Source organism: Nyctereutes procyonoides, unplaced genomic scaffold, assembly GCF_905146905.1.
Source record: "Nyctereutes procyonoides isolate TBG_1078 unplaced genomic scaffold, NYPRO_anot_genome, whole genome shotgun sequence".
NCBI classification, from domain to species: Eukaryota; Metazoa; Chordata; class Mammalia; order Carnivora; family Canidae; genus Nyctereutes; species Nyctereutes procyonoides.
The window spans coordinates 27,114,977-27,136,445 of record NW_026575139.1 but is presented as its reverse complement, the minus strand read 5'-3'; the positions used below and the strand labels follow the sequence as shown (position 1 = coordinate 27,136,445).

Sequence of the window (21,469 nt, the reverse complement as noted above, 5' to 3'; positions counted from 1 at the left end):
GGTATGGTGATAAGAAAGCATAGATATACTTAGGAGGCAGTGTATTTTAGAACACTAAATCTCGGAGGTGTGCCTGGTGTAATAATAGCCTTATTCTTCATATGGAGAACCTGAAGCAAGAAAACATTAAACATTTTTAGTTCTGAAACTCACATGGTAAAATATTGGTAAAGCTTCTGCCAACTGCTTTTCTTTCTTTCCTTCTAAAAATTCATTGTTTTCTATTTTAAAACTAATAATTCATTTTTAAAAGAATATACGAACTGTAGGAAAAAATATCTCACATACTCCTATCATGCAGATATGACCACAGTTAACATTTTGGCCTGTTTTCTTCCAGGCTTTTATGTAAGTAGTATATGTATATATATATATATATATTATATTAGCACATATATAATATATAATATTCAGGGCTACCCTGAATATTATACAATCTTGAAAAAGGGGAACAAACCTGGAGGTATCACAATCCCAGATTTCAAGATATACTATAAAGCTGTAGTAATCAAAACATTATGGTACTAGCTTAAAAATAGACACATGGATAAATAAACAGAATGAAGAACCCAGAAATAAACCCACAATTATATGGCCAATTAATCTATGACAAAGGAGGCAAGAATATACAATGGGGAAGATGGTCTCTTCAGTGGTGCTGGGAAAACTGGACAGCTACATGCAAAGGAATGAAACTGGACCATTTTCTTCCATCTTATACAAAAATAAACTCAACATGGATTAAAGACCTAAATGTGATACCTGAAACCATAAAAATCCTGGATGAAACATAGTAATTTCTTTGATAGTTGTAGAAATATTTTTCTAGATGTGTCTCCTCAGGCAAGGAAAACAAAAGCAAAATTAAACTATTGGAGCTATATTCAAATAAAAAGTTTTTGTGCAGTGAAGGAAACTATCAACAAAACAAAAAGGCAGCTGACTGAATGGGAGAAGATATTTGCAAATATATTTGTTAAGGGTTTGTTATCCGAAATAGATGTAGAAGTCATACAACACAACAAAAAGCCTCCAGATAGTCTGATAATGGGCAGTGAAACTGAATAGACATTTTCCAAAGATATGCAGATGGCCAGCAGTCACATGAAAAGATGATTAACTTCCCTGATCACCGGGACACCTGGGTGGCTCGGTGGTTGGGCTGCTGCCTCCTGCTCAGGTTGTGATCCCAGGGACTGAGATCGAGTTCCGCATCGGGTTCCCTGCATAGAACCTGCTTCTCTGCCTGTGTCTCTGCCTCTCTCTCTGTGTCTCTCATGAATAAATAAAATCTTTTTTTAAATAAATAAAATCTTAGGGATCCCTGGGTGGCGCAGCGGTTTAGCGCCTGCCTTTGGCCCAGGGCACAATCCTGGAGACCCGGGATCGAATCCCACGTCGGGCTCCCGGTGCATGGAGCCTGCTTCTCCCTCTGCCTGTGTCTCTGTCTCTCTCTCTCTGTGACTATCATAAGTAAATAAAAATTAAAAAAATAAATAAAATCTTAAAAAAAAACTTCCCTGATCACTAATCATCAGGAAAATGCAAATTAAAACCACAATAAGGTATCACTTTATACCTCATAGAATGGCTAGATTCATAACCAAGAAATAACAAGTGTTGACAAGGATGTGGAGAAGAAGGAACTCTAATGCACTATTGGTGGGAATGCAAATTTGTGCAGCTACTGTGGAAAACAGTATGGAGGTTCCTCAAAAAATTAAAAATAGAACGACCATATGATCCAGTAATTGCTGTACTGGGTATTTACCCAAAGAAAATTAAAACAGTAGTTTGAAAAGATATATGCATCCCTATGTTTATTGCAGCATTATTTGAAATAGCCAAGATATCGAAGCAATCCAAGTGTCTGTCTATGGGTGAATGGATAAAGAAGGAGTGATATATATATATATATCTCATATATATATGTGTATATATATGATATTACTCAGGCAATTAAAAGGATAAAATCTTGCTATGTGCAACAACATGGATGGATGTAGAGGGTATAATGCTAAGGAAATTAGGAAAATGCCATATGATTTCACTAATATGTGGAATTTAAGAAACAAAAAAAAACCTCAAATAGACAAAAGACTTTAAAAAATTTAAAATAAATTAGCATGGTGTATTACTAGTTTCAGAGGTAGAGTTTAGTGATTTATTAGTTGCATATCACGCCCAGAGCTCATTACATCAAGTGCCCTCCTTAATGCCCATCACCCAGTTACCCCATCTCCCCACTCCCACCCCTCCAGCAACCCTGTTTGCTTCCTATAGTTAAGAGTCTCTTATGGTTGTTTCTCCCTCTCTGATTTCATCTTATTTTATTTCCCCTCCCTTCCTCTATGTTCATCGGTTTTGGTTCTTAAATTCCACATATGAGTGAAATCATATGATATTTGTCTTTTTCTGACTGATTTCATTTCACATAATACCTTCTAGTTCCATCCATGTCATTGTAAATGGTAAAATTTCATTTTTTTGATGGCTGGGTTATATTCCATTGTATATAAATACCACATCTTTTTATCCACTCATCTGTTGATGGATATCTGGGATCTTTCCATATTTTGGCTATTCTCAACATTGCTGCTATAAACATCAGGGTGCATATGCCCCTTTGAATCGCGATTAAAAAAACTCAACAACAGGGGTGCCTGCGTGGCTCAGTCAGTTAAGCAGCTGCCTTCAGCTCAGGTCACTATCCCATAGTCCTAGAATTGAGCCCCACGATAGGCTCTCTGGTCAGTGTGAAGTCGGCTTTGTGTTCTCTCTCTCAAATAAATAAAAATCTTAAAAACAAACAAACAAAAAAACAACGAGACTCTTAAATACAGAGAAGAAACTGGTAGTTATTAGAGGGGAGGCAGAGGGATGGGTAAAATAGATAAAGGGGATTAAGAGTACATTTATTGAGCACTGAGAAATGTATAGAATTGTTGAATAACTATATTGTATGCCTGAAACAAATATAATACATGTTAATTATACTTCAATTAAAAAATTAAAAATTAAAAAAGTATTTGTTAGCCTCGTGGGTAATCATAGCATATATACTATTGTATGTTCTCCTTCCATATCCTAAGTATTTATCTGTGCCACAATATACCATCATAATCATAAGTTTTGAAGATTGTATTATATTCCAAGTAGATAATGTGCTGTAATTTAGTTATTCAGTTCTTTGTTATTATTAGCAAAATTTGGAATTTCTAGGTCAGAGGGCATGACTTGTGTCATGACTCCTGATACATATGTTTTCCAGAAGGTCAGTGTTAGTTTCTACATATATAGGCTGGCCTTCCATGGGTTGCTGTCAGTGTTCATTGAACGTCAGAAAGAGGGTGAAGGGATCTCTAATAATTAGGGCTGGAGTATGTTTTCCTCTCTTACCTTGAAACCAGATCCCTCCTAAAGTCTGACTGGCTTTGCAGCACCACCCTTATCTGGAGAGCCTCAATGCCTGGGTATGGAGAAATTTTCAACTTGGAACCTTTCCAAGCCTCTTGCTATTTTATTCTCTATTTGTTTTTCTTAAAGCAACTAACTAAATAAGAATAACATTTCAACCTCTTTCTACTCCCCAGCCCCTGCATTTTTCTTGCCCGCACCACCTCTGCCTCCAGTTTAACCAGGGGATTGCTTCTTATATTTTAAAGCTAAATACAAAAGCACAGTTCTGAGATGCAGCCAAGTTCTGCAGCCAAGTTTGAAGAATAAAACTTTAAAACAGCTCTTCTGTCACACACTTGTGAGGGGAGGCAGGCTTTGCTATAAATAAGGCACATTCCATTTCTATCTCATCCTTTGCAGACCTCTTGGATAATGCTTTTTGTATATGACTGCAGTGTTCTCTTGCTGCCCACTCACCCTTTCAACCTTCCCTCTTATATCGCATTTTATCTAAGTGTTCAGTAGTTCTGGAGTTTAGAGACCCTGCTTGAGAGAGGAGTAGAAGTTTCCTTTCATTCTTCAGGGTTAAGTGTACTGAGATAAAGTGGCTGACTTGTAAGAAACTACATTTTATCCGGGACATTTTTAGCAACTGCTGTATTAGTTTCCTATGGCTGCTGAAACAAATTACCATGAGATTAGGGGCTTAAAAACAAAACAGATTTATTCTCTTATGGTCCTGGAGGTCAGAAGTCTAAAATGATTTGGCAGGGCTGTATTCCTTCTGGAGGCTCTAGAGGAAAACCCATTTCCTTCCTTTTTTCTAGAGGCTGCCCACATTTCTCGGTTTTTGACCCTGCATCCCTCGGACCTCCTTTGGCCACCGTGTCTCCTTCTCTGACTCTGCCCCTCTTACATCCATCCCTCTTTTGGGAACCCATGATTACATGGAGCCCACCCAGATAATCCTGGGTAGCTGTCCCATTTCGAAATCCTTAACTTACTCACACTTGCAAAGTCCCTTTTGCTGTGTGCGCCAGTATATTCCAAGGATTTGGGAGTTAGGATGCAAGTATCTTGAGGGGGAGGAGGGCATTATTCTGCCTACTACACTATCTTGGGGAAGGAAAAATAATTTTGGAATTTTATCTGTTTTTCATAGCTACAGAGAGGATGTGCTGAAGGATTGGTTTTCCTTTCAGTATTTGGGATGGTAGATGTATGACAACCTAAATTAAGTCGAGGCTATCTGTTAGTATTTGCTAAGGTCCATATGAAGACAGGAAAGAAAAGCCTTTCAGTGACTGGCCACAAGGAAGGGGATGGGTGTCTTAGTTAAAGGCCTTCCTTCCCTCCTTACTGGGTGCTTATTTTAGGATCTTCATAGGTCACTGAGGGGAAATGACCAAGCAGATGCAGTTTTGTTGTTTTGTTTTGTTTTGTTTTAAAGTAGGCTGCATGCCCAACGTGGAGCCTAATGTGGGGTTTGAACTCATGACTGTGAGATCAAGATGGGAGATGAGATCAAGAGTCGGATGCTCAACCAACTGAGGAGCCATCCAGGTGCCCCCCAAGCAGATGCATTCTAAATAAATGAAGGGAAACCTCCTTTACTATAGCCTCCTACAGTGTGATTTTCTTATGGCACTGTTCATCTCTAGTTATTTTATATTTTGGAATACATAAAAACTGTGATACTGAATAGTACAGTTAATAAACACTTTCCTGGTGGTTGGCCAGAGAGTATAGTAGAAGGAAATGACCTTGCGTTCTTTTCTCAAGCAGTAAGAGAGCACTGGCAAAATGCAGCCCCGTTAGCCTGAAGGCATGTACCAGTCTGCTTGTTGACTCCTGAGGCCTCTCTTTTCGCCATTATTCATGTTCTGGTGAGTCATGATACATAATGGCAAACAAAAGGTACACAGGTGATAGTGTTGGCCATAAAACCATCAAGCAACAGGGTTTCCTGGATGTTAAAATGACTCAAGGCAGATGAGTCCCTCCAAGGAGCTAGTCAAGGAAACAGATGATAAAGCCTAATTATCAGCAAGGGCATGGAATGGGCTTTTTCTTCCTAAAAGAAATGAGTACTATCACTAACTTCACTGCCTTCTGGGGAAGGAGAGGTCACTAGTTGAAAACAAAATTTACTGTGGCTGATGACATGTTACAATTTTAGGGCAGAGTTCAGCAACTACATGCCCTTGGACCTAACTCATCCTCATATCAGTTCTTGTATAGCACTTTAGCTAAGGATGGTTTTTACATTTTGAAATGGTTGGAAAAAAATAAAAAAAGAAGCAGTATTTCATGATGTGTGAAAATTATGCAAAATTCAGATTTCAGTGTTCATAAATCACATTTTACAGAAACATAGCTGTGCTATTCATTTATTAGTTGTCCATGGTGACCATGGACGAGTTGAGTGGTTGTGGTAGATGTTGACCGCATGACTGGCAAAGCGTAGGATATTTACTAACTGACCTTTTACAGAGAAGTTTGCAGCCTCAGCTTTAGAGGACATGGAGGAGACTGAGAAAGCCTCTACAAATATCCTTGTTGGGACGATATTTCCATAGGAACCAAGACCCCGTGATTCTGCACAGTGGGAACTCATTTCTAGGAACCTATAGGGGATCTAGCTGGAGAATGGGTATACAAGATAATCTGGAAATCACATATATTCATATGATGCTATAAATAATACACAGATCCTGCCATTCACTCTTTGAATAGTGTGTCTCCTTCACTAAGGGGTCATGGAGTTTATTCTAATACTTTACTGAAGAGATTTTATTTGGTTGGTTGTTTGTTTTTTTAAATGAAGAAGAGCATATTGAGCTGCTGGAAGTGTTGGGCTGTGTGTTCTGAAATATCCCAGTAGGATAAGCGCCAGCTACCTACGTTTCAGATGCGATGTCCAAATGGCTCTCATTTCTCCAGGACCCACTTTGTCCAGGCATTGGGCCAGTGCTTTGGCACATGATGGCTCACACTGACAGCACCTCTGCAAGATCATTGGTGCTGTTCCCACTCTGCCTGGGAAGAAAGGGGCTCTCAGTGGGAAAGCCTATGCCTGAGGTCCTGCTTTAAGTGTGAGGTCACTTCTTCACAGCCCTTGCTCTTTCACAAGACCTGGAAAGAGCAGGCCAGCCACTTGGGGCACCACTTAGTTCTGGTCTTTTCTTTGTGATAGCAGGGCTATAAGAAGCTCATAAGCCAAATGCTCTAATCACTGAGTTCTAGTACTCAGGGATAGCATTAATTTCCGTCACTTTGGTGAGTGTGATATCTTGACTATAGGGACTAGTGCTGCAACAAACAAGGTGCAAAGATCTTTCTGAGATACTGACTTTGTTTCCTTCGGCTATATACCTAGAAGTGTGGGATTGCTGGGTCATATATATGGGAATCCTGTTTTAATTTTCTGAAGCTCCATACTGTTTTCCACAGTGGCTGCACCAACTTACATTGCCACTAGCAGTGAATAACAATTCCCTTTTCTTCTCATCCTCACCAACACTTGTTATTTCTTGTCTTTTTGATAAAAAACATTCTAACAGGTGTGAGGTAACATCTCATTGTATCCTTGATGTACATTCACAATAGCCAAGATATGGAAACAACCTAACTATTTGTCAGTGGATGGATGGATAAAGAAAATGTGGTATGTATATACAGTGGAATATGATTCAGGCATAAAAAAGAAGAAAACCTTATTATTTTAGAAGACACGGATGAGTCTGGAGGACATTATGCTAAGTGAAATAAGCCTGGCAGAGAAAGACAAATACTGTATGATTTCACATTTCATTTATATATGGAATATAAAAAAAGATTAAAAATAAAAATGAACTCATAGAACCAGAGAGTAGATGGTGGTTGCCAGGAGCTAGGGAGGGGAGGAAACAGGGAGATGTTGGTCCAAGGGTGAAAACGTTCTAAGATGAATACATTCTGAGAATCTAATGTATGGTGACTACAGTCAATAATACTGTATTGTGTGCTTGAAATTTGCTAAAAGAGCACATCTTAAATGTTCTCACCACACACACACACACACAAAGGTAACTATGTGAGGTGATGGATGTGTTAATTAACTTTGTTGTAGCAAACATTTCACAATGTATATCAAATCATGGCAGTGCATTTTATATAGGTACAATTTTATTTGTTAATTATACCTAATAAAAATATTACCTTCCATTTTATAGTTCCTTTCAGCAGTCATATTCATTCCTTCATATTATGTTTGTGAAAGCCCTGAGATAGTTTATCTAAACTTAATAAATGAGGAAACTGAGGCTTTTGTGAAGTCAACCAGCCATTAGTAGCGGAGACAGACTTTCTGACCTTGGGATCTGGTGTCCTGCACACTACTTCTCATAGCTGCTCTGGGCAGGGCCAGGCCTTCAGCCATACAGCCATGTCACTTACACCAATCTTAGCAGAGGTCTGTGCTACAGTCTAGGCATCTGGTACTTGGGTTCATCCTAGTGGTGGTCACCAACTGATCTCCAAAGACCAATTTTACATCCTAGGTATTTTTTGGCATTACTCTAAAATTGTGACTCTGTTGAGCATGGTGTACTGCTCAGTCTCTTTCTTTTCCTCATCACCCCACTGTTGCTTGTGTTACAGCCCCAAACCAAACCAAAGCAAACCAAACTAATAATGGATTCCCATTCCCATTCCTCTTACCACATGGCTTCAAATGAGGAAAGGTATAATGCATGTATTCTGCTCAGAAAAAGGCTGAAAAATTGTGGGAAAACACACTTTCAAAGAATGTTTGTGTTCTTTGGGACATAGGAATATAGCATTCATCACAACTGCTGCTTACAGCTGCACAAGTTATTAAAAGAGTTCATTTTCAGCAAATTTTAAATAGTGGAGATGGTTCTTGAGCGCATTTAACAAGCACTCTGTCCTGGTTTTGCCCCAATCCCTGCATGTTCCTTCTCAGTCTTCATCCCTCGAGTGGCCCCCTCTGTTCACCTTGTAACGTCTTGGCCCCCTTCTCTTCTGTATGCTGTCTAGGGGCAACGTCATGTTGTGCATACACTGGTTTGGGGATTCCTCCAAATGCTATCTCCTCTCCAAACTCCACATGCCTATACCCAGCTGTCTAAAGGACATGTCTGAATCTTCCTTACTTATTACAGATTCAGTAGATAGAACATAAGTGAAAGCGTTCTCCCTCTGGAACTTAGTGGTTGGTGTGTCACATTCATCCAGTTAGCGTCTTGACTAAAAATCCGAGCATGATTCTCCTTTATGGGACTCACCACTCCACCCTCTTTGCTATGTAAATATTTTTATTTTTGTGTGTGTGTGTCACCTTTTGTGTTTGCCTCCCTATGATACTGTAAATGCTTGGCATCAGGTAGGCAATAAATAAATGTTTGGTGGACAGTGCTATCGATAAGCATTCCTGAAACGTATCCTGTTATCGTTCCCAGATCGTTACCACATGACTTCTTATACTGGCTTGATTGTGTAACTCAAACTTTGGTGCAAAGATTCGTAGCATCTCTCTGAGCTTTGCAAACTTATTTATCTTAGGAATTATTGAGCTTGGCAGCCATCCACATCGTGTAACAACTCTGCTGTCACATTTCTCTCCTTGCTTGCTTTGCTGTCTCCCCACTTTTCACATTCCTATCTGTGCAAGAGAATGAGAAGAAATGAAGAATACAAACCCATATTTCTCTCACCAATTAAAAATATCTTTCCATCTTGTTTTACTATTAAATCAGTTCCTTGTCCTCTTTCTATATCACAATTAAAACAACTTCTTTCCTGTTTGGTGTCTTTAACATTTTTTATGGCAGAAATGATTCATGTTTATTATACCAAATTAGAAATTCTATACAAACGTAAAGAAGGAAATAAAATGCATAATCCTCCTCGCTCAGAAAGCTATAGTCAACTTTTATTTTTAATTTTTTTAAGTGTTATTTATTTATTCCAGAGAGAGAGGGAGAGAGGTAGAGATGCAGGCAGAGGGAGAAGCAGGCTCCACCCAGGGAGCCTGACGTGTGACTCGATCCTGGGACTTCAGGATCAGGCCCTGGGCTGAAGGTGGCGCTGAACCGCTGAGCCACCTGGCTGCCCCCAATAAAGCTTTATTTTCAAAAATAGCCAGTTGGCCAAATTTGGCTCATAGCTGGGCCATGGTTTGCTTATGCTTGCTCTAGAATACCATTTTTAAGGGCTAAACAGTGTGCTGCTTATCAATGTATCATGATTTACTTAACCAATCAGAATAATAGCTAATGTTCTTTGAGGCCTTACAAACTCTTTGAAGAGTTTGTTCTATCTCCTTTTTCACTCTTCCTGCCCACGACTCTGTGAAATATAGGTATCATTTTTTCCTGTTTAACAGATGAGGAAACTTAAAGAACAAGTAGGTTATTTGCCTAAGGCTAAATGGCTATCAAGTAGAAAAGACAAAATTTAATTTGATATTTAGAAGCCATGCTTTTAACTATTCATTATATTTTTATGCACATTGGTGGTTATTTCCTTGAGACAAATCTCTAGAATTAGAATTACAAGGGCATCTTATGGCTTTTGATCTGTGTTTCCAGGTTGATAAGTATGCCAGGTCCTACCTATTTCCTGGGTGATCTAAACCTTAGCGATAATACTTCATTGTTTCAAGTCACATTAGAAATTATAAATTTAAAAAATTATAAGTGCAGTGATAAACATTTATGCATATTTCTCATCTGTATTTCCTCTTAGGTGAATTTCTCATTAATGTCCTCTTAGTATTCTATAAGAGTTGTCTTTTCTATTGATTTATTGGAGCCTTATATATGGAACTCCTCTGGTGTTTTAGTTGATAGCACATGGCTTGTTATAAAAAGGGTCTGTTTACTTTAAAGAGCTATTGTCTTTACAGTTAAAGAGAATTAAACAAAAAATTACTTGGTTTTAGCATAATAACACTAATTAGACTTCTGGAATTAAACAAATAAATAATAATAATGATAAAAAAAAACCCTATAAGGTAAGAGAGAACTTACTGCTGCTGAGGAACTTGTCCCTTTAGTTCACATCTTTTAAGTCACTAGGATTTGGGCTCTTTAATTGGAACTACTGCTTTGCTGTGGCTATGGCAACATATCTTAGCTGCCATGAACAGCATACACCTTGACAAAATATTTTTTAGAGAGTGGGTTTTAGATGGAATTCATTATCCAGTGTATTCATGGAGAATCTAGATGAATTAATGGGTGGTAGACCAATAATTGTATAATCATAACAGTAATAAAAATAGTGAAATTAACAGTTACTGTCTACTGATCACTTACTGTATCCCAGGCACAATGCTAAATGCTTTATATTTATTTTGATCTTAACTGTAATTCTAGATCATAGATATTGTTATTACCCCTGTATTATACATGAAGAAACAGACCAAAATCCTAGGTGCCCTGGACTCTACAGCTCCTAAATAGGAGTGGAGCTTGACTTTGACCCTGATGTTCTACTGTCTGAGACTTACAGATGTATTACAGAAAGATGTTAGGGTATATGCTTACTTGTATGCACGAGTATGGCATATATCTTGATTGTCAAATGTTGAGTCAGTACTACTAGACTCTAATAACACTAGGATCAGTGGGCCATGAATCTGACCCAGGATTCAGAACCCCTGCTCTTATAAAGATGAGAGTTAGGATGCTTTATGAGATTCAAAGAGCCCAAACCCAAAGGGTAGCTGCCCTAACATATTCTATCTTGGGTTTCTCTTGAAGACCATCAAATTGGAAGAGGATTTATATAATGTGGAAAGGTAGAGTTCTAAGACATCTTAGGCAGTAGAATAGGAGAACACACACACACACACACACACACACAGGGACATAATCATTTGAGAATGTGCATATTATGAAGTATTTGCCACGATAAAGGTAATGAGCACATTTGTCACCTCACATAGTTACTTTTTTGTGTGACAAGAATGCTTAAAATCTACCCTTTCAGCAAATTTTATATTCAAAACACAGTATAATTAACTATAGTCACCATGCTATACAGTAGATCCTCAGAACTTATTCATCTTATAACCAAAAGTTTGTACCTTTAACCAATATCTCCTCATTTTTCCCCACTTCCCAACCCCTGGCAGCCACTCTGGTTCCGAGTTCAACTTAAAAAAAAATTTCACATGTAAAGTGATATCGTACAGTATTTGTCTTTCTCTGTCTGGCTTATTTCACTTAACATAATGTCCTCCACATTCATCCATGTTGTCAGTTTCTTCTTATTATAGCTGAATAATATCCTGGTGTGTGTGTGTGTGTGTGTGTGTGTGTGTGTATCATATTTTCTTTATCCATTCTTCCATAGATAGACACTTAGGTTGTTTCCGTTCTTAGATACTGTGAATAGTGTTGCAGTGAACATGGAACTGTAAATATCTCTTCAAGATACTGGTTTCATTTCCTTCAGTTTTATACCCAGAAGTGGGACTGCTGGATCATATAGTAGTTCTATTTTAATTTTTTTGAGGAAACTACATAATGCCTTTACCAATTTACACTCTCACTAACATGTATACAAGGGTTCTCTTTTTTCCACATCCTCACCAACTCTTATTATTTCTTGTCTTTTGTTAATAGCCATTCTGACAGGTGTGAGGTGACATCTCATTGTGGTTTTGAATTTCATTCCTCTGATGATTAGTGATGTTGAGAATCTTTTCATGTACCTGTTGGCCATTTGGATATCTTCTTTCAAAAAATGTTTACTTAGGTCTGTTGCCTATTTTTAGATTGGATTATTTTTGCTATTGAGTTGTGTAAGTTCCTTATATATTTTAGATATAACCTCTTATAAGATAGAATTTATGAATTAGTTCTCCTACTCTGTAGATTGCCTTTTCGTTTTGTTGATTGTTTCCCTTGCTGTGCAGAAGGTTTTTGGCTTATTGTAGTCCTACTTGTTTATTTTTGATTTTGTTGATTGTGCATTTGATGTCACGTCAAAAAAAATCATTGTCCAAACCAATGTTAAAGAGCTTTTTTCCTATGTTTTCTTTTAGGAATTTTACAGTTTCATGTTTTACATTTAAGTCTTTAATCCATTTCTAGTTAATTTCTTTTTTAGAAAAGATTTTATTTATTCATGAGAGACACAGAGAGAGGCAGAGACAGGCAAAGGGAGAAGCAGACTCCTCGCAGGAAGCCTGATGCAGGACTCGATCTCAGGACTCTGCTATCACTCCCTGAGTTGAAGGCAGACACTTAACTACTGAGCCACTGAGGCATCCCATTTCCAGTTAATTTCTGTGAGAAGCGTAAGATAGAGGTCCATTCTCATTCTTTGGAAATAGATTGTAGTTTTACTAACACTGTTTATTGAAGAGATTATCCTTTCTCCATTGTGTGTTCTTGCTTCCGTCCAAGATAACTTGACCATACATGTATGGGTTTATTTCTGGTCTCTCTAGTCTGTTCTATTGGTCTCTGTATCTGTTTTAGGTCAATGACATACTGTTTCGGTTACTAGAGATTTGAAATACAGCTTGAAATTAGGAGTTGTGATGCCCAGCTTTATTCTTCTTTTTTGAAATTACTTTGAATATTCTGGATCTTTTATGGCTCCATATAAATTTTAGGGCCGTTTTTCCTATTTCTGTGAAAAATGCCATTGGACCTTTGATAGGCATTGAATTGAATCTGTATATTGTTTTTTGTAGTATCGATATTTTAGTATTAATTCTCCCAATCCATGGATATGGGATATCTCTTCATTTATTTGTGTCTTCTTCAGTTTCTTTCATCAGTATCTTATAGTATTCAGTGTATAGGTCTTTCATGTCCTTAGTTAAGTTTATTCCTGAGTATTTTATGTTTTTCATTCCATTGCAAGTGGATTTTTTTAAATTTCTCTTTCAAATAGTTCATTTATAGTGTATAAAAATGCAACTGATTTTTGTATGTTGATTTTGTATACTGCAACTTTACTGAAATCATTTATTTTAAGTTTCTTTTTGGTGGAGTGTAGGGTTTTCTATATATTAGGATCATGTTATTTGCAAACAGAGACAATTTTGCTTCATTCTTTCTAATATAGATGCCTTTATTTCTTTTTCTTGCCTAATTGTTCTGGCAAGGAGTACCAGTATTGTGTTGAATAGAAGTGGTGAGAGTGGGCATTCTTATCTTGTCCCTGATCTTAGAAGGAATGATTTCAGATTTTCACTGTTGAGAGTGATGTTAGCTGTGGGTTTGTCATACGTAGCTTTTGTTATGTTGAGGTGCATTCCTTTTATACCTAATTTGTTGTAAGTTTTTATCATGAATGGATGTGGAATTGTGTCAAGTATTTTTTTTTTCTGCAGCCATAGAAATGAACATATGATTTTTATTTTTCATTTTATTAATGTGTTGTAACGTATTTATTGATTCGCATATATTGAACCTCCTTGCATCCGAGGGATAAATCCCTCTTTATCATGGCATATGATACTTTTAGTGTGCTGTTAAATTTGGTTTGCTAGTATTTTGTTAAGGATTTTTACATCTATATTCAACAGGGTTATTGGCTTGCAAATTTTCTTGTAGTATTTTTGTCTGCCTTTGATAGTGGGGTAATGCTGGCCTCTAAAATGAGTTTGAGAGTGTCCCCTCTTCTTCAATTTTTTGAAAGAGTTTGAGAAGGATTGGTATTAATTCTGTAAATGTTTGGTTTAATTCAGCAGCGAAACCATGTGGTCCTATGATTTTCTTTGTTATGAGATTTTTTGATTACTGATTTAATCTCTTGACTCATTGCTGGTCTGTTCGGATTTTCTATTCATTTATGAATTAGTCTTGGTAGGTTGTACGTGCATATGAATTTATCTATTGCTTCTAGGTTATCCAGCTTGTTGGTATATAGTTCATAGTAGTCTTTTATGATCTTTTTATTTCTATGGAATCCGTTATGTCTCCTCTTTCACTTCCAATATTATCTGCTTGAATTCTCTCTTTTTTCTTAGTCTCGCTAAAGCTTTGTCAATTTGGTTTGTCTTTTCAAAAAATTGTCTTTCCATTTTATCTTTTCTATTATTTTTTGAGTAGCTTTCATTTATCTCCACCCTAATCTTTATTTCCTTCCTTCTGCTCATTTTAGCCTGAGTTCTTTTTTTTTTTTTTCTATTTTCTTGAGGTGTGAAGTTAGGTTGTTTGAAATCTTTGTTTCTTTTAATGTAGGTGTTTATTGCTATAAACTTTCCTCTTAGAATTGTTTTTTCTGTATCCCACAGATTTTCCCATGATGTGTTTCCATTTTTGTGTGTTTCAAGATATTTTTTGATTTTCCTATTATTTCCTCAGTGATCCATTGACTGTTTAGAAGTGTGTTGTTTACTTTTAACATTTATGAATTTTCCAGCTTTCCTCCTGATTTCTAGTTTCATACCATTGTGGTTGGAATAGATACTTGATACAATTTTAATCTTATTAAATTTTTAAAAGACTTGTTTGTAGCCTAGCATATGATCTGTCCTAGGGAAAGTTCTGTGTGCACTTGAGAAGAATGTGTATTCTGCTGCTCTTGGATGGAATGTTCTATGTATCTGTTAGTTCTGTTTGGTCTAAAGTGTAGTTTAAGTTCAGTGTCTCCTTATTGATTTTTTTTGTCTGTGTGATCTATCTATTGTTGAAAGTGGAGTATAAAGTCCCTTGCTATTTTGGTATTGTTGTTTATTAACTCCCTTCAGATCTGTTAGTATTTGCTTAATATGTTCATGTGCTCAATGTTGGGTGCATATGTATTTACAATTGTTATATCCTTTTGATGAATTGGCCTCTTTATCATTATATAATAACTTTATCTTATTATAGTTTTTGATAAAATCTGTTATATATAAATAAACATATAAATATTTAATGATATAAATGCAACTATCCCTGCTCCCCTTTGGCTTTCATTTGCATGAAATATCTTTTCTCATTCCTTTACTTTCAGCAATATGTATCCTTAAAGTTGAAGTGAGTCTCTGGATTGGCAGTATATAGTTGGGCCTTAAAATTTTTTTTTAATCCATTCAGTTACTATATGACTTTTAATTAGAGAATTTAATCCATTTACACCCAGTGTAGCTATAGATAGATAAGGATTTACTTTTGCCATCTTGTAATTGTGTTCTGGTTATTTGCTAGTTCCTTTGCTCCATTCTTTGTCTCCTGCTATCATCCTTTGTGATTTGATGATTTTCTATAGTGTATGCTTAGGTTTCTCTTCCCCTGTCATGTATGTAATATAGCTTTTGCCTTGAGGTTATTATGAGACTTACATAAAATATCTTATAACAGTCTATTGTAAGAGGATAACTTTGCATACAAAAACTCTGCCCCCCTTTTATGTTTTTGATAGCACAATTTACATCTTTTTATATCATGTATCCATTAACAAATTATTATACCTATAGTTATTTTTTTAAGATTTCTTATTTTTTAAAGTAATCTCTATATCCAACATGGGGCTCAAACTCACAACCCTGAGATCAAGAATCACATGCTCTACTGACTGAGACAGCTAGGTGTCCCATACATATAGTAATTTTAAGTCTTTTTTTTTCTTTCAAATTCTTTTCTTTATACCAGACTTAAGTGATTTACACACTACCTTTACAGAATTAGAGTATTCTGAATTTGACTATATACCTACTTTTACCAGTGAATTATATACTTTTATCTGTTTTTATGCTATTAATTAATATCTTTTCATTTCTGCTTGACAAGTCTCTTTGGTGTTTCTTGTAAGGTGTGTTTAGTGGTAATAAACTCCCTCAGCTTTTGTTTGTCTGGGAAAGTCTTTATCTCTCCTTCATTTTCAAAGGGCATCTTTGATAAGTATTCTTGGTTGGCAGTTTTTTCTTTCAACACTTTGTGTATGTTATCCTATTCTCTTTGAGCCTGCAAGGTTTCTGGCAAGAAATCAGCTGATAGCTTTATGAAGGTTCTCTTGTATGTAACAAATTTCTTTCTCTTGCTGCTTTCAAGATTCTTTCTTTGTCTATGATTTTTGACAGTTTTATTATATAGTGTTTTAGTGAAGTCTTCATTGGGTTGAATCTGATTGAGGACCCATAAACTTCATGTACCTGGAAGTCTATATCTCTCCCAAGATTTGGGAAGTGTTCAGCCATTATCAGAGGAACTACTTTTTTTTTTAGATTTTACTTATTTATTCTTGAGAGACAGAGAGAAAGAGAGAGAGAGAGAGAGAGAGAGAGAGACAGGCAGAGGGAGAAGCAGGCTCCACACAGGGAGCCTGATGTGGGACTCGATCCTGAGTCTCCAGGATCAGGCCATGGGCTGAAGGCGGCACTAAACCGCTGAGCCACCCGGGCTGGCCAGAGGAACTACTTCTGTTGGCCACCCAGGTGCCTACCAGTTTACACATAAAACTCCCTTTCCTGACAATAAAGCATTCTATTAACTGATCCCAATTAGCAATAATCATGCCTTGGGTAAACCTCATTGGCTACGATACTGCCACTGCGCAAAGCTACTAACTGATCCCAAACTATGATTTTAGTCTTCAATCACATGACTCCATAATATGTACCCAATTCTCTGGGCAAACAGACCTGATTCAGACAGCTTGTGCTTTTTTTCTCTTTTGTTTAAACTGTTTTATCTACTTGAAATGTCTTCAGTTTCTCTACATCAAACCCTCAAAGTCTTCTCTGTCAGAATTCTCTGCATTCCTCAATACTGGGTTAAAATTCCTGATTTTTATTTTTTACTTTTAAAAAACATTTTTTTTATTTATTTATTTATTCATTCATTCATTCATTCATTCATTCATGAGAGAGAGGCAGAGACATAGGCAGAGGGAGAAGCAGGCTCCTCACTGGGAGCCTGATGTGGGATTCTATCCCAGGACTCCGGGATCATGACCTGAGCCAAAGGTGGATGCTCAGCCACTGAGCCACCCAGGTGCCTCCCTCAATTCCTGATTTTTATAGACAAAGTGACTACCCTACCCCATTTGATTCTAATGGTATTCATATTACTTTCAAGTCAACTATAACCTACTTATTTGTAGGATAGTTTTTGTGAATGTCTTCTCACTTGGGCTTCATTGGAAGGCCCTTGAGAATTAGGATCTAATTCATTTTTGTATTCCCTGTAGGACTTGCATGGTTCGTTGAACATAATGATTTTCCAAGAGAACTGTTCTTATGGAACCTGATTTTATAAGAAAGGAAATCTCCATTTAAAGCTTTGATATAGATTGAATTGTGCCCCCCCACAACTATATTGAAGTCCTGTCTTTACCTCACATGTGACCTAGTTTAGAAAATCATTGCAGATACAATTAGTTAAGATGAGGTCATACTGCAATAAAGTGGGCTCCTAATCCAATATGACTGATGTCCTTGTAAAAAGGGAAATTTTGACATACACACACACACACAGAGAGAAAGAGAGAGAGAGAGCACGACATGTAAAGATTGGAGTTCTGTTGCCACAAGCTAAAGATCTGTCAGAAACTAGGAGGATAGATGGGAACAGATTTTTTTCCTGGACTGTTAAGAGAGAGCATGACCCAACTGGCTCACTTCTCTAGGCCTCCAGAACCATAAGGCAGTACATTTCTGTTGTTTAAGAACTCAGTTTGTGTTACGGAAGCCCCAGGAAACTAATTCCAGCCTGTATTTTCACCATCCTCAGAACAAACAAAAATGGGGTGTTTTAAATGATCCTTTTCTTGGTAGAACTGAGGGCTGAGGTGGAGTAGCCTGAGAACAAAGTAACCAGAATCTTCTCTATGAATTTGTACTCCTGGTCCTCTGTTCCAGTCTGAGTTTTTATGGACCCTCAGAGCATCTTTAGCACTGGAAATTCAGCAAGCCAGAACTAGGCAATGTTTTATCTTTAACCCTCTTCCTCCTTCATAAGGCTCTCTCAGTTATTACTACCATATTCCTTTCAGTCCCTCTGGCTAAAACCTTTTACAATTCTGCCCTTTTCTTATCCCCAATTTAAAAAATCTAGATTTCAGGTCACCTGGGTGGCTCTATCCATTAAGCATCTGACTCTTGGTTTCGGCTCAGGTCATGATCTCAGGATTGTGAGATCAAGACCTGCATCGGGCTCTGTGCTGTGTGTGGAGGGTGTGGAGAATCCTTAGAATCCTTTCTCTCCCTCTGCCCTCCCGCCCCTCCTCTAGCTTGCATGCATGCTCTCTCTCTCTCTCTTAAAAAAAAAAATCAAATCCTCAGTAGTGATGGCAATAATTGGCCATATTGAGGGGCAGATCCTTAACACTGTAACAAGACCCTCAGTCCTGCCTGATAGCACATGCCCAGCTTTGTTGGCATTGGGGACTGGGACTCTGGCCAGATGAGGTGAGAGCACTGCCCCTCTATCACAGGGATATAAGTGTAGATTTTCTGATCCTGGGCTGAGTCAGACTGAAAGTTTGCATCCTGCTATGTCACTTACTGGCTGCAGGGCAGCCATGGAGAGGCTCCTTAATCTCACTGGGCCTCTGTTTACTAATCTGTAAATGAGATAATAATGGAACTCACTTCATAGGGGCATTGAGAGAATTAAATGATTTAATGCACATCAAGGGGTGAGAATCTGGCACATGGCAGGTGCTTCATAAATGTTCACTTGTATCGTCATACATGCAAGAAAATCTCATTGGTATTTATCCAAACAGCTTGATTATTTTTTCATAAGGAAGGGCTATAATTAATCCTCAGTTTTTCTTTGCCTTCCCTCATCCCCTACCAGTTTCACACACATTAAGAAATGTGGTAGTTTATACACACAGACTCAGGGCTGGCCTAGCAGGGAATTTGCAGCAAAGCTTCTGGGATCTAACTTGGCTGAGCTCCTGGGCCTCTCCTAGCTGTCAAGTCCCGTGGGCTTACCTGTCTTCGATGTTGTTTAGGTTCCGGTGACCAAGGGCACAGCTTGGTGACTCACCTCCCGAGGCCTCTGGAGTTGCCAGGGGGTGCCTCTAATTAGGTACACTGTTGAACATGCAAGTTTTTATCCTACAGGCAAGAAAGGCTACTGGGAATAGCTGCTTAACATGAAATGCAGGCAGCAAGTCCAGTTGTTAGTTAGAAGGTTGTTACCTTTGATTTGAATCATTGGCAAAGCCCAGGCAAGCAAATAGGACCCCAACCCCAGTTGTTTGCATTGTATTCTCCTTATAGGGTCACTCCTAAGCTGAGCTGATTCATTCAGCTGATATTTACTACTGAATTTTCATAATCAATAGGGATTTATTAAGCAATTCCTAAGTACCAGATACAGTACTAGGTGTTGATGATAAATGAAATGATGAATAAGACACAGTCCTGCCTATAACAAGTTTGTAGTCTGGTCATTGAGATAGATGGATGAGCTAATAGTGGTCTTGGGGTTGGGGCACTAAGGATGTGGTATCCCAGAGTTGAGGGTGGGGATCCTGGCTTAGCCTGGGGGCAACTACAGGGCCATCATACTTGTCATTTTTGATCTAATGCCCCTATAAGACTGACTTTGGACAGGATAAGGATTGTGACTGTCTTTTTATTGCTGTATCTCCTGTGCTATTTGTGGTTGGCATGTGGTAGAGGCTCAATAAACATTTGGTAAATAAGGCAATAGTATCTAAACTGAGTACTGAAGGATGGGGTGTTAGCAAGGAGGAAAGTGTGTGTTGGGGGGTAGTAGAAGAGTGGCAGTAGGAAATAAAGTGGTGAGGAAGTACATCATGGGGAAAGAGTGACATGTACTCCTTGGGAAGGACAAAGATTGGTACTGAAAACTGCTCATATGGTAGGGTAGTATGGAGGCAATTCAAGAGGCGTGGGGAAGGCTGATGGTGAGAATAAGGTGAACTTATTAAAGGTTTTAAACAAGAAAGACTGGTTGGATTTGACATGCATGTTTTAAGGTGTAGGACGGGGATTGGAGAAGACAGAATGGAAGCAGAAATGCCAATTTGAGGGCTTCTGTAGCAATCTTGATTAGAGATGGGGGTGGCTGGACAAATTACTGACAATAGAGAAGGGGATGGGGATAGATACAAAAGCAGCTAGGGATGTAGAATCACTAAGACCTGGCAATTGTATGTATGTATGTATTCATTTATTTATTTATTTATTTTATTTATGATAGTCACACACACAGAGAGAGAGAGAGAGAGGCAGAGACACAGGCAGAGGGAGAAGCAGGCTCCATGCAGCGGGAGCCCGACGTGGGATTCGATCCTGGGTCTCCAGGATCACGCCCCGGGCCAAAGGCAGGCGCCAAACCGCTGCGCCACCCAGGGATCCCGGCAATTGTCTTTAGAGAAGGAAGGAAGGAAGGAAGGAAGGAAGGAAGGAAGGAAGGAAGGAAGGAAGGAAGGAAGGAGGGAGGGAGGGAGGGAGGGAGGGAGGGAGGGAGGAGGGAGGGAGGGAGGGAGGGAGGGAGGGAAGGGAGGGCACTACATCTTTAAGGAATGCTAGCATCTTTCACTTACTTGATAAACAACAGAAGAAGAGGAGCAGTGGAGAGATAAAACCATGTGTGAACACACTGAGCTTGAGTTGCCTACACGTGGTTCAGTGGGCAGGTGTATACATCAAGGTTAACCTCAGGATAACAATCTGGTACTCAATATACAGGATTAGATGCTCATTAGCATAGAAGAAAAAGGTTTTATAACTTAGAGATCCACTGACGAAATTCAGAAGGCCCACGAACTCAGAAATTACATTGAAGTTTTAATGCACGTGCATTGTTCTGGAGAGCTAGCTTTGTGTCAACCTTTCAAAATAAGTTGACCCTTGATCCTTAGGGCCGCGGGAGCTAGCAGGAGTGATGGGATTGCTCAAGTAGAGTGAGGAAGAAGAGAGCTGTGGGAGCATCAGGATTTTGGGGGTGGGGTGCTGTGCTGAGTCAGCAGTGGGGGGTCAGTGTATGAGGGATGAGATGAAGATTTACAGAAAATATTAGCTTTACTGTTTATAAAGTGCTTTCACAGATGCTGTCATTTCATGTCTCAGTAACTCAACTAGATGTTTATCATTTGGTTCTGTGTCAGAGTTCAGTACAAGACACAGAAA

General features: G+C 38.2%; 1 protein-coding gene and 1 pseudogene across 6 annotated transcripts in view; one reads left to right on the top strand and one right to left on the bottom strand.

The window, feature by feature from the left end:
- RGS6 (regulator of G protein signaling 6) overlaps positions 1 to 21,469 on the top strand; it is a 564,384-nt gene that overhangs the window by 55,542 nt on the left and 487,373 nt on the right. The gene's annotated exons all lie outside the window — the stretch shown is intronic.
- Positions 16,801 to 16,916, bottom strand: LOC129496507 (U4 spliceosomal RNA; annotated as a pseudogene).